This window comes from Ursus maritimus, unplaced genomic scaffold (genome assembly GCF_017311325.1).
Source record: "Ursus maritimus isolate PB19 unplaced genomic scaffold, ASM1731132v1 scaffold_5, whole genome shotgun sequence".
Classification (NCBI taxonomy): domain Eukaryota; kingdom Metazoa; phylum Chordata; class Mammalia; order Carnivora; family Ursidae; genus Ursus; species Ursus maritimus.
Window position 1 is genome coordinate 33,132,986 of NW_024426663.1, and position 13,444 is coordinate 33,146,429.

General features: G+C 39.8%; 1 protein-coding gene across 1 annotated transcript in view; it reads left to right on the forward strand.

Moving 5' to 3' along the window:
- Positions 1-11,226, forward strand: part of FOXD1 (forkhead box D1) — a 24,352-nt gene extending 13,126 nt beyond the window's left edge. The window contains exon 3 of the transcript XR_568809.2: positions 10,921-11,226. The gene's annotated coding sequence lies outside the window, so the exon portion shown is untranslated. The remainder of the gene's footprint in view (positions 1-10,920) is intronic.
- The last annotated feature ends 2,218 nt before the right edge of the window (positions 11,227-13,444 follow it).

Consider the following 13,444-nt stretch of genomic DNA (forward strand, 5'->3'; position numbering starts at 1 on the left):
GCGTAGACCACAGACCCCGACCCCCCCCCCCCCCCCCCCCCGTGCCTCTCTCTCTCTCTCTCACTTTAATCCTCCTTTTTGGAAAAGAGCCAAATGTACAAAGAAATATCATCAGGTCACTGTTCTTGATCTTGTTAATTTAGAAAATGGAACCTCAGCTAAAGATGCTATTAACTAAATGCCAACCCACAGCATGCAAAATTCCTTGGATCCAAACTTCAAAAAAAGGAATGAAAGATGTCATGTGAAAGAAAGGAATCATGGAATTTTTAAAGGCCTAAACTGATCTTAATAGAGTTTTATTGCTTCCACAGCCTGCTTCACAATATTTTAATTTAACAGTTACAATATGTATGACTTTGCAACATAAATCGCATTAGTTAAGAAGCTGGGAGGAGCAGAGAAGAATGAGAGATGAGAAAAGTGGTTCACTTGCATTGAGGAAAATTATAATTCGCAAAATTTAAAAATTCTTGGAACCTTTGAAGTGAAAAACCAAAATCTACTCTGTCTGTGATTTTATCATCAAACCTCTTATTTTTTCATTTCTGTTGCTAATTTAAATTTTAATTAAAGAATAACATAGTAAAGTGTTCAACTCCTAAGCATTTAACTTAGTGAATTTTGTGTGTGCACACACACACACACGCATGTACACACACACACACAATACCTGTGTAACCACTGCTGAAATCAAGTTATGGAACACTTTTGCCATCCTAGAAAACCTCTCCATGCTTGTTTCCAGTCCATACTACCCTACCCCCAACCACTATTCTCATTTCTGTCACCATAGATTAGTTTAGATGTTCTTGAACTTCATATCGATGGACTCATACAGTGCACATGCAGTCTTTTGTTTGGCTGCTTTTACTGATCAGTATGTCTTTGAGATTCATCTGTTCAACTTTTATTTGTAAGACAATATAAATGGGAAGTCATTTTATATGTCAAGAAGAGTAGGCAGACACTGGAAGGTTTTACCTTACTCTGAAATTAAAGACAAACAAAATTAAATTAAAAACAAGCACTCTTTCTCCCCCAAAACTCCAGCCCCCACCAAAACACATCATTATCAAGGAGCAGAGGTAACTTTATGGTTACAAGTAAGTAAGTAAATAGGATGAAGTGTTTTAACTGTAGTGACTATTAGGTACATCATTTTCAACGTGCAGTTGTGGGTACATGTAAGGAGAGCAGAAGCCATAAGCTGCCTTTGTAATTGGATTCTATTTCCTACTTGCCATTTTAGCCCCTAATACTAGTAGTAAGTACTTTGGGCCTCTTCACAAAGAATGGTGTGAACTTGAGAGGAAAAGTGAATTACATCTAGTTTGTTCTACCTCAGACATGCAAGTACTTAATGTAACAGCCTGTCAAGTGTGCTTTGAATTCTGTTTGAAGTAAAGTGTTCATTTTGCAACTAACCTAGCAGTCTGTACTGTTTCTATGGATCATTATACAGGCCAGTTAATGTTGACCATAGAAAAGGGGTTCTCTAGAAATAAAAGAAGCCCAGCAAACCTGTAGAATTATGGTTGCCTTGCTCTCTCCCAGCATCCCCAGCAATGCAGCCACAAAGCCAGCTCTCTCATGAATTCCACCAGAGACAACAAGTGCTCCCCTCCTCCAGTAAAAAAAAGACAATGCAGCTAGTAGGACTTTTTTTTCCCCCAGGAAGGACAGCATTTCCCCAGGAAGGACAGGAAGGTGTGGGCATGTTTGTGCCATGAGAGAAATTATGAGCCGAAGTGGAAGAGACTGAAGTGAGGTTTTGATTGCTTATTACTGGATGTTGGTAAATTTGAAGTAGAGAAAACATATTTTTTATAATCTTAAATCTAAAAATGAATATAAATATAAAATCTAGAAGCTCATACTCAGGAGGACAATTTGAAGACAAAAATCATCCCTACCGAATTATCATAGGACCCGTTATATAAACTGAGTCACTAATTTCTGAAAATAAGAAAGAGAACTGTACACTTAAAATAAAAAATAGCAATAATATCAATTGCTGGTGAGAATGCAGAGAAAGTGGATCTCTCATATGTTACTGGTATGAATGTAAAATGGTACAGTTACTCTGGAAAATAGTTTGTCAGCTACTTGTAAAACTTAATATGCACTTACTGTACAGCCCAGCAACCATACTCTAGAGCATTATTCCGCAGAAATGAAAATTTATGTTCACAGAAAAATCTGTATATGAATGTCCATAGCAGCTTTATTTGTTGTACAAAAAAAAAAAAAAAGAAAAAAAAGAAGGAGACAATCTAGACTTCCTTCAATAGGTGAAACTCTGGGATGTTGACACAACAGAAGAATACTCAGTAACAAAAAGGAATAGACTATTTTTTTAAAAGATTTTATTTATTTATTCAACAGAGATAGAGACAGCCAGCGAGAGAGGGAACACAAGCAGGGGGAGTGGGAGAGGAAGAAGCAGGCTCATAGCGGAGGAGCCTGATGTGGGGCTCGATCCCATAACGCTGGGATCACGCCCTGAGCCAAAGGCAGACGCTTAACCGCTGTGCCACCCAGGCGCCCCAAAGGAATAAACTATTGGTGCATGCAACAAACTGGATTTTAAAGGCATTATGCTTAGTGAAAAAAAAGTCAAGTAAGTAAGGTTACTTACTATATGATATTTGTATAACATTATTGAAATGACGGAACTGTAGAGATGGAAACAAATTGGTGGTTACCAGGGATAGGGAAATTAGGGTAGGGTCCATATACAGAAGGGCAGCAAGAGGGGGAGGTTCTTTTGTAGTGATGGAAGAGTTCTGTGCCCTAATCGTTGTGGTGGGTTACATGAATCTCTACGTGGGATGAAATTGCAGAGAACTACACATACGCACACACACATACACACAAATGAATGCATGTAAAAAATGATGAAGACTAAATACGTATATGTATATACATATACATATGTATGACCTACTTAACGTATACTGTACTTAACAGTGTTAGACAATGTCACTTTCCTGGTTTAGATATTGTACTGCAGTTACATAAAATAGCAGCTCTGGAGGAAGCCGAGTGAAGGGAAGATAGAACTCTGTGTGCTATTTTTGTAACTTCTTGTGAGTCTATAATTTTTTCAAAATAAAAAGTTAAAAAATCAGTAAAAAATAAGTAACCAGTCAGTATTTCATTGATAGAACTCTCTGATGTGACAAGAGCTTTCATTGGTTGATTTCTCATAATTAATTATGGCAATGAATTTGGCCCTGTCCTTCCAACAGGTATTTTATAAGTGATGTTCAAAAGACTGATCATTTTAAATTTTGTTTTCTACTGATAGGCCCAATGCTGAAAACTTTTTAGAACATAAAAATTTTTGCCCATTTGTTAGACAAATTCTCATTCTCATTCTTTGAGGGTGGATTTGACTTTTTACAAATAGCCAAATGTCAGCGAGAGTCAAATATGGTGAATAAAACAGATGATCAAGTTGGGTCAAAAGTTTTTTTGGCAAAACCAAAATGTCCCTGAAGACTTATCATCTTGTATAAAATAGTTACAAAAGCACAATTCTCAAAATGTTGTTGGGAACGATAGCATCATTGGTATCCGCATGGCCTCCCAGAGTGATTGCTTAGAAGGAAATACTCATTTACATGCATAAGTTTCCCTGAAGGCTTAGAAATTTTGCCTCATTTCTAGGTTCTTGGAAATTTGCGCCTTTAAGGATGGTTCTTGGGAATTTGTGCCTTATTTTGGAAATAATATGTTAAAGTATTGAGTGTTTAAAGAGTAGCACTTATTAATCTCTTTTAAACAAAGCAGTATACATTACCTTACCTGTTTTGTAATTTTGAACTATTGCAAGTGAAATATTTACTAACTTTAGACATGGTTGTAGTTCTTTTACTCCCTCTACCAAAGTGTAAGGGTGACTCAACCAGTACTACTAGTAGTTCGGTTGTTAAAAATCTCCATTGATAATGAGAGTGTTCAGCAGTTGCATAATTACAGCCCAGTCTTTTTTTTTTTTTTTAAGACTTTTACAATTTATTTATTAGAGAAAGAGAGATATCAGGAGGGGGGGGGGGGGGTTGAGGAAGAAGCAGACTCCCCACCGAGCGGAGAGCAGGATGTGGGACTCGATCCCAGGACCCCAGGATCATGACCTGAGCTGAAGGCAGACGCTTAACCAACTGAGCCACCCAGGCACCCATGTAGAGCACGGTCTTAATGCAGACCCTGGTCAGGAGGTCTAGCTTGCCTATCTCTAAGTGGACCATAACATAAAAGGAGTCTAAATTCCTAGTATAAGCAGACCAAATCATCAGTGATTGGATTTCAGACAGACTTTGAATTCTGATGCCAATGTTTTAACCATGGTGCTTTTCTTTTTCTTGAATGCTTTGCTGCTTTATTATTTTATTTCCACTAGGAATTGTGGAGTTCTAAATATTATTAGTGGTTTACCACTTTTACACACATGTATCCTATTATTTTTGGAGATCTGTATGTGGAGAGAGAGACTGGCTTCTTTTATTCACCCATTCATCTACCTGCTTACATAGATGGGCCCCCCTCATTTTAAATAAGCCAGAAGGGACCACACAGGATCTAAGAGACTTGAGCAGAAGAACCAGATCATGGGTATCTGACAAAAATGTGGGTTTATGATAGAAAAATCTCTAGTAATTAATATTAAATTTTTGTTCACTTTTTGATTTGCCTGAAAATAGTTCATTATCTTAAAAATAAAGTAACTTAAGACATGTTACTTTGTTCAACTTGAACAGAAATTCTTGAAAAAATTATCAACATTTTCATTTAAAAATTCAGTGAGGGGCACCTGGGTGGCACAGTGGTTAAGCGTCTGCCTTCGGCTCAGGGCGTGATCCTGGTGTTATGGGATTGAGCCCCACATCAGGCTCCTCCGCTATGAGCCTGCTTCTTCCTCTCCCACTCCCCCTGCTTGTGTTCCCTCTCTCGCTGGCTGTCTCTATCTCTGTCAAATAAATAAATAAAATCTTAAAAAAAATAAAAATAAAAAAAATTCAATGAAATACACAAAAAATTAGTAACAAACTAAAACCACTTCCTATGAAATGCCAATGAAATGTCAAAACTTGGGAATTTGTTACCAGATTCTTGGGTCTATATAGCATTACAGGGACAAAATAGCATAAGGGTTGAAGAAAATACAAATAAAGATCACATTAAAATACGATATTGTAACTAAAACAAATAATCAAGGGAAACCAAAGTCTTGTACTTGATTGTTCATTCATTTATTCATCCTTCATTTGGTGGGCACAGACTGTGTCCCAGGCATGGTGTGATGGGCTATGGATACAAAGAAAAATAAGTTATTGGGTTGGGGGTGGGTGGAGAAAGATAAGTATACTAATTCAAATATTATATGATGTGCTTTAATGGAAATGTGAACTGATTAGTTGAAGATCACAGAAAAGGAAATAACTATGTCTGGAAGGGTCAGGGAAGCCTCTGCAGAAGAGTTAATTGTTGACATGAGTCTTAAAGAAGAAAGAAAAATTACACATGGGAATAGAATGTATTAAAGAATAGCAGCATGAAAGAACAGAATGTTTTCAGTGAGCAGGTAAATGAATACTGGAGCCTCATCACCCTGAGTGCCCAGTATATACAAATGCATATGAAGTACTCAGCAGACACTCCTAGTCTGATCACCATATATGAGGTTTCTTGGCTGTGCCTGGAACCATTTTGGATGTAAAGAGAAGGAAAAGGTGGACTAGGGGTCCTTTCAGTTGAGTTGTGGGGTTAACTGTTGAAGTATGTTTAACCTTCCAGCGTATTTCTATTATTTTGACTCCAACGTGGAGAAATTGTATGGGATATGTAACTTTCTGAGTGGCAAGAGGAGAAGAACGGTGATTTATTTTTTAAAGATTTTATTTGTTTATTTGACAGAGAGAGAGGTAGCGAGGTAGGGAACACAAGCAGGGGGAGTGGGAGAGGAAGAAGCAGGCTTCCCACTGAGCAGAGAGCCCAGTGCGGGGCTCCATGGGAGGGCTTCATCCCAGAACGCTGGGATCATGACCTGAGCCAAAGGCAGACACTTAACGACTGAGCCACCCAGGCGCCCCGAGAAAAACGGTGATTTTAGAGACAAGTCTCAGACATCTATAGCCTATTTTTAATTTCCATCCTGATAAAAGTGGAAGGGGATAAAGAGGTAGAAGGTGAGACTACTAGCTGGCGCCAGCTGGGAAAAGTGAAAAAGATAGTGAAGGAGGCATAGGGAGAGCTAATTCTGATGATTCACTGTGGTACCACTTATAGCATTTCATCAAGCCCTTCCCTTACTCAGGGATAACTAGCACCTTCTCCATGCAGGAGTACCATATTTTCAACTCCTGCTGACAAATCCACTTAAAAGCGTCAACCTTTACATTTCTAAGATCAGCCTCCTTCTATAATTGGCTTCCCTTCTTGACTGCTTTGCTTCCATCCATAGTACTCCATTTTCCTATTAATCCAGGCTTAACATTTTCAGAATCATCTTTTATTCTTTCATCACCTTAATTCTCCCATCCAGTCATTCGCCACACTTGGTCAGTCCTTCCTTTGCAAAGACTTGCCTTTTCTCCCTTCTCCACTCCCACTGTTACAATCATGCCTGTGTCTGTACCACTAAAATATTTTTCTCTCTCTGGTCTCCTTGTTGCCAGTGTCTCCACTGTCCAATATATACTGCAGATGAACTTCCCCAAAACCTCTTAATCATGTCACCCTGCTGCTCACAAGTGAATCTTTATTGGTCTCCATACCGGTAGTATCTTTTCTTCTTTTCTTTGTAGTCTCCATCACATGACCCAACTGAGCTGTTTCCCTTCTCCATGAATACTAATACAACGTGAATAGTATTACTACGTAGTTCATATGTATGGTGCACTTTGTGCCGAGTGCTTTTCTAAATATGTTATGTGACTTATCTCATTTAATTCTCACAAACATCCTACAAGGGGACATCCCTGTTTTTCACAGAGGTAAACTAAAGCATGGGAAGGTTAAGCAATTTGTCACTGTCATAGATCTGTAAGTAGATGAGCTAGGATAGAGTTCTGATTCCAGAACCTGGGCTCCATTACTCTTCCTTGTCCCCATTGAAGGACTTGTCTCTCTAAACCTGAAGAATTTATTATTAGTACCACTTAATTGGAATTAATTCTGTAGAAGCTTTTGTGAAGTGTCCACTATTAAGTGCCCACTATGTTTTAAGTTGCTTAAAAGTATAGCCATGCCTCATAATTCTTTGTTTCCCAGAATGCCTTGTCCATAATTATCATTCAATAAATATTTTTTGACTAGTGAATAAGTTGACCAATCTACTAGGTGAAAAATCTGGGTAAAATAATTTGGAGTTGATTGGCTTTGTCTATGAGGCAAAACAGTAAAGGTAAGAAACTGCCATAAAATGTAGCCTGATGGATCTACACCGTTCAACTAGAGTGGTAGAGTCGTAGTAACCTATTCCCCCCGATATTTGACATTTGTACTGCTATGCTGCATGACTATGACTTTTGGTCATAGACAAGTGTAGATGTATCTATAATCTCCATTTACCTGATGTGAGGGAAGACCTCTTATTTTAATTGCTGGTACATGACTTTTGAAAGGCTTTTCCATTTGTATTGATTATACTTTTCTTCATACTTTCATTTATTTGCTTGCCAAAAGTTGATTTTTTACTTTTTTACTTTTTTTTTTACTTTTATTTTACTTTTATTTATTGTTTTGAGAGAGAGGAAGAGTGAGAGAGATCACAAAGGGAGAGGGAGAAGCAGACTCCCCACTGAGCAGGGAGCCCGAGAGCCGAGCCGGGGCTCGATCCCAGGACCCTGGGATCATGACCTGAGCAGATGGCAGACACTTAACTGACTGAGCCACCCAGCCTCCCCAAGTTGGTTTTTTATTAAGCAAGCAAAAGTTACACCCGTACATTTATAAATTAATAATTGAAAACTATTCAGTATATGTCTTTGGGACATTATAATACCTTAAAGTTCTCTATAACTATAAGGCAGAAATTGGTACTACACTAAGGGGAATGCAAAGGAAAGCGAGGGTAGAATAACATTTATTATACACTTGCTCTGTCCTGGGAACTTTTTGGATCAAATCACTTTTAATTTATACATTAAACCAATGAGATAGGTGTTTGGCCTCTTACATTAGGAAATAGAGGCTCAGAGAGGTTAAGTAACTTACTTGAGGCCACGCAAGTACTAAGTAGCAGAGCTTGGGTTTGAACCCAGATCTTCCAACCCCACAGTCTATATTCTTTCTGTAATCTGAGAGGGCCTCCCAAAGATGATGAGTTTGAGGGAATGTTAAAGAAACCAAAGGGACACAACTGTGGAAGAGTGGAGATTTTGCCACAGCATTCCATGGCTATGATGCCAACTCACTTCAGAGTTTGCATTCATACTAGAAGGACCTAGAATATAGAATTAGCCTTATTAGCCTTCTCAGACTTTACAAGTACACCTGTGGCCATTAAAATTTTTTTCGCTTTTGAGAGCAAGTAAAGAGTTTAAGAAGAACCCTCTTAGAGAATCAAGGTATTTGAGCAATCTGGCATTTAAACAACTAAATGAATTGTTTTTATCGTGGATTAGCTGTTTTGAAACTTTGTTCAAGTAAACTAGTTCCTTTTGGTTCTCAAACTTACAAAATACTGGCCTGTGGAGTTAGGAGCATGAGGTCCACTACATTGAAAAACTTAAACCCAAGATACAGAAAAACCAAAATAAACCTCTTCTGAAGATGTCGTATGAGGTACCTTGAAACATGTCTCCTGGTTTATGTTGCAAAACACCATCATTACAAAACCGTCAGCAGCATGAGTATGCTGACAATGTGGGCAGACCTTTGCATCATTGAAATCTAGGTTTTTTTAAGAGAAGAATTGGGAGATCCAAATCAGCAATGCTTCCCAAACTTTAGCCTACTCAGAATCACCTAGAATCAACTAGAGTTTTTGATTCAGTAGGTCTGAATCAGGCCTAAGAATTTGTAATGATAAATTCCCAAATGATGCTGCTAGTTCAGGAATCACCCCGTGAGAACCACTATTCAAGATTATGAAGTGGGGCCAAGGATACAAGCAAAGTATACCCCTAATAGGCATCAGGAATATGTAGGCAGCTTCTGACATGGCTCCCGATGATGTAATCCCCCCAGGGACTTGCTTCCATCAAAGAGAATGCAGCAAAAGTGATGGGATGTCACTTCCGTGCTCAGGGTATGAGAGACGGTGTCTTCCATCTTCCCGGCACTTTCTCTCTCTTGCTGGTTTTCTCTCTTGCCCCCTTGTTTGCTCGTTCTGCTGCAGCCAGCTGACATGTTGTGAGATGCTCTACAGAGAGGCCCACGTGGGGAGGAGCTGAGGGAGGCCTCCAGCCATCATCCCTGGAGGAACTGAGGGTCGGTCCGCCACTCAGCAAGGAACTGAATCCTGCCGACAACCACGTGAATGAGCCAGGGACTGGATCCTTCCCAGTCAAGCCCTGAGCTGACGGTAGCCACGTGAGAGCCAGGGCTAGAGCATCCAGTTAAGCCGTGCTTGGAGTCCTAAGCCATAGAACCCGCAAGATAATAAATGTTGTTGTTTTAAACTGCTAAGTTTGGAGATGATTTGTTATGCAGGAATAGATAACTAATACACATGACCTCTTGCCTTTCCATGAGGTACCAGCGGGGCGGAAGGACAAGAGGTGGGAGAGAGACTGTGGCTTAGCAGGAGTGATGAGAACCTTCCTGTGCACAGAGCTATGCTGGTTCTGCACAAGGTCAATTCAAAAGTCTCTATTCCCATTTTTTTAAATTATTCATTTGGTGCTTAGAGTATCACCTTTAAATGAGAATGTTTATTCAAATAGTGTATTGCTAATTCTCAGAAGTTCTCTTTTGGCACTCTAAGAATAGCTGTATGAAAAAGGAAATGCTAATGGAGTAAGCAAAAAATCCCATCTGCTAGTTTGTAATGTAACTGCGCGCTTTCCCTTCGAAGGATCGCAAGTATTACACATTGACACCTCTTTGAAGGTAATACCTAGAGGCAGGTAAGGGCTAAAAAAACTCTCATGTCTAACATAACACTTACATGTAAAGTAAATGACCAAAAGGAACATTTCAAAATCGTATGGTTGTAAGTGCTGTTGTGTATTACTTAGGTAGATTTTTATATTTTATTTATTTTTCCATTGAAGAAAAACAGATCAAAGGAAATATTCTTGATGTTGTCCATTTTGTCGACATATCTGGAGACAATCTATTAATGTAAGTCAGTAATAGAATTCTATCATAAAAGACAAATAGATTATAGGTTTTTTTTTTTTTTTACAATGACTACATGACATTTGTGGATTAAAATCAGGATGATTTAAATATTCGTAGATTAATTTATGTGGAGAAAAAGTTACAAATCATTCACTTAAACATTGGCTTTGTGCCCACATTCTGGAGGCACACTAGGGAGAGTTGTAGCTGCACAGCTAATGTCTACACACGGTGAATTTCTGAACATAATTTATGTAGATGAAGTGTGCAGAATGTTTTTATTTGTTCTACATCTCAGTGTCTCACCTCTGCGTGAACTTCCCAAACCCAGATCTACTCCAAATACTCTTACTCCCCTTCTCCACACTTCCCTCCAACGTGTTTGCTTTGGCAACTTTCATGTTCCTAAAACAATTCTCCCAACGAAATCAATCACTCTTGCACCCAAAGAGAAATACTGTGCACTCAGTGCGATGACAAAATGAAACATGTTTGAGGCAAACCATGTGTTCCCGCGTGTCCGGAATTATGCTATTTGCTCAAGGAACATGTTCCTAATGTGTTTGGCTTCTGTTACCCCTTGTGATTGCAACTTTCATTGTCTTTTGGAATTTATGATTTCAGAAGCAACTGCTTGGACTCATTTAATGGGACGCTTTTGGAATGTGAAGCCTGGGGGAATTCACTGGGCAACGTCATTCTGTTCTCCTTTCCAGGCAAGTTTGGCCCATAGAAGGGTACCTGGTGTTTGAGGAATTCTGGGGGATTGATCCTATTTTCCATTTGGAACCCCAGACAAATGGATTATCTAAATGACGTCGATCTGTCATGATTTGAAAGCTCTTTAGTTCACCAATCATGTTATTTGGGAAAAAATACTTTCTGGTGGTAGAGTGAGAAACATCATTTTATTTTTTTTTATTTTATTTTTTAAAGATTTTTATTTATTTATTCGACAGAGATAGAGACAGCCAGCGAGAGAGGGAACACAAGCAGGGGGAGTGGGAGAGGAAGAAGCAGGCTCATAGCGAAGGAGCCTGATGTGGGGCTCGATCCCATAACGCCGGGATCACGCCCTGAGCCGAAGGCAGACGCCTAACCGCTGTGCCACCCACGCGCCCCAGAAACATCATTTTAGAAAAGAAATTTTCCATGGTGCTTTCCTTGGAGGCATCCAGGGTACTTGACCAGGTTTGCCCCTTAATGTGACAGCATATTTATTAAGAAGGGAAGCACCAGTATTACCAGTTTCATTTTATAGATATGAGACCCATGAGCTAATCAGGACCTTGGCCCTGTTCTTTTTCTTCTGACTGATGGATATCCAACCCTTACTCCAAGGACTGATATAGGAAGAGGTCATTCCCAGACCCGTTGGGCATTTTAACCAGGTTTCTGCACTCTCCTCCCTTGGAGCTCTTCAGGAAGTCTTGGGTTCATTTCCTGCCCCATTCCACCTACCTACTGGGGGCCTTGGGAAACTCGGCTCCATGTAAGCCTAATTCTTTTTTCTATATTTCATCAGTCTTAAATTTTTTAGAATGACAAATGGGGTAAGTAAATTTTCCCACCAGTCTGGTGTTTAATACATTTAAAAATTAAAGCCATCAATCATCATTGCTGCAAACAGAATGACTAAGGCTCAGGGAAGGTGCACAACAGAATCATATGTGATGGAAAATACCTTGCCTTTGAAAAGGGGAGGGGACAAGAATTAATATGTTGTAGAGACCGGAATACAGTTTTGTGTGTTTTTTTACCCAGTAAGGAAATGGTCAGTACCCCCAAATTTTCAGCTCTTTTTGATTTCAGGGGAGTTGAAATGAAATATTACATTATCATCCTCCAAAAAATTTGGGGGGGGGCACTGCGTGCTTAAGAAGGACTTATATGACAGTGCACCAGTGAGGAGCTCAGGCTTGGGAGGCCAACGGCTTGAGACCCAACTCTGCCACTTTCTAACCTGGTAAATAAGCTACAAACCTCTCTGAGACTCAGTTTTCTTGTTTGTAAAAGGGCACTCCTAATACCTACCTCATAGATATATTGTGAAAATTATATGATAAGGTGTATGCAAAGCACCAGCACAAGAGACAGGCCAGATCGATGGTAACTGCCGTCATCATCATCTCACTACTGTTACCGCTATGACTTTCCAGCTAGGCACACATAATATAACTAATTAAAAAAAAAAAAAAACCCAACCCCCAAACAAACTAATCCGAAGTACTTATGCTAGGAAATAACCAAGGATGGCAAAAGTAAGTGCTGTACGAATTTTAATAGAGGAATGATGGGTTTTAAAGAAGGGAAACAGAGAAAGCTTCAAAGAGGGAGGTGGGTCCTTTGTAGGGTCTTGGTCTTGTGCCTTGAAGGGAGGGTGGCATTTGCTACCCAGTGTTCCATCCCAGCAGTTCTGTAGCAGCATGGCACTCCCACGGTAGTGCCTCCCTGTTGTGCACGAAATGTTTGTGTCCCCTCAAATTCATATGTCAAAGCTCAAACCCCTAATGGTATTTAGAGGTGGGGCCTTTGGGAGATAATTAGGTTTAGATGAGGTGATGAGGAGGGCTCCCCACCCCCCATGGGTTAGTGTTCTTATAAGAAGAGGAAGAGCCTGGAACTCACTCTCCATGTCCATGTGAAGACACGGAGAAGTCCACAAGCTGGGAGGTGGGCTCTCACCAAGAAAGGAATCTGTTGACACCTTGATCTTGGACTTCCCAGCCTCTAGCATAGTGAGAAATAAATGTCTGTGGTTTAAGCCACCCATTCTATGGTATTTCATTGTAGCAGCCGGATCTGACCAAGACACTCTCCCGTGGAGGAGAGGGGGCCATCAGAAGCCTCAGCTTGGGCACAGGAACAAGCCACCTTTCCTTGGTTCGCTGGACGTCCAGGCACTGAACTGATGTCTTTTTTTTGACTGGCAGGAGCAAGGTGTCATCTTTTGGCTGGGGTCACTGAATAAAGGAAATCTGAGTTGGAAATATTCAAACTTGTTCTCTTCTTTGATTCTGAAGAATTTAAGCTCCTCAGCTATGATTTTTTTGGGGGGAGGGGCTCTCTGAAACTTACTTTCCTTAGTCCCTTCATCTCTGCCAACCAGTTTCAAAATAGTATAAAGTGCAGGCAATTTTTATTAGTG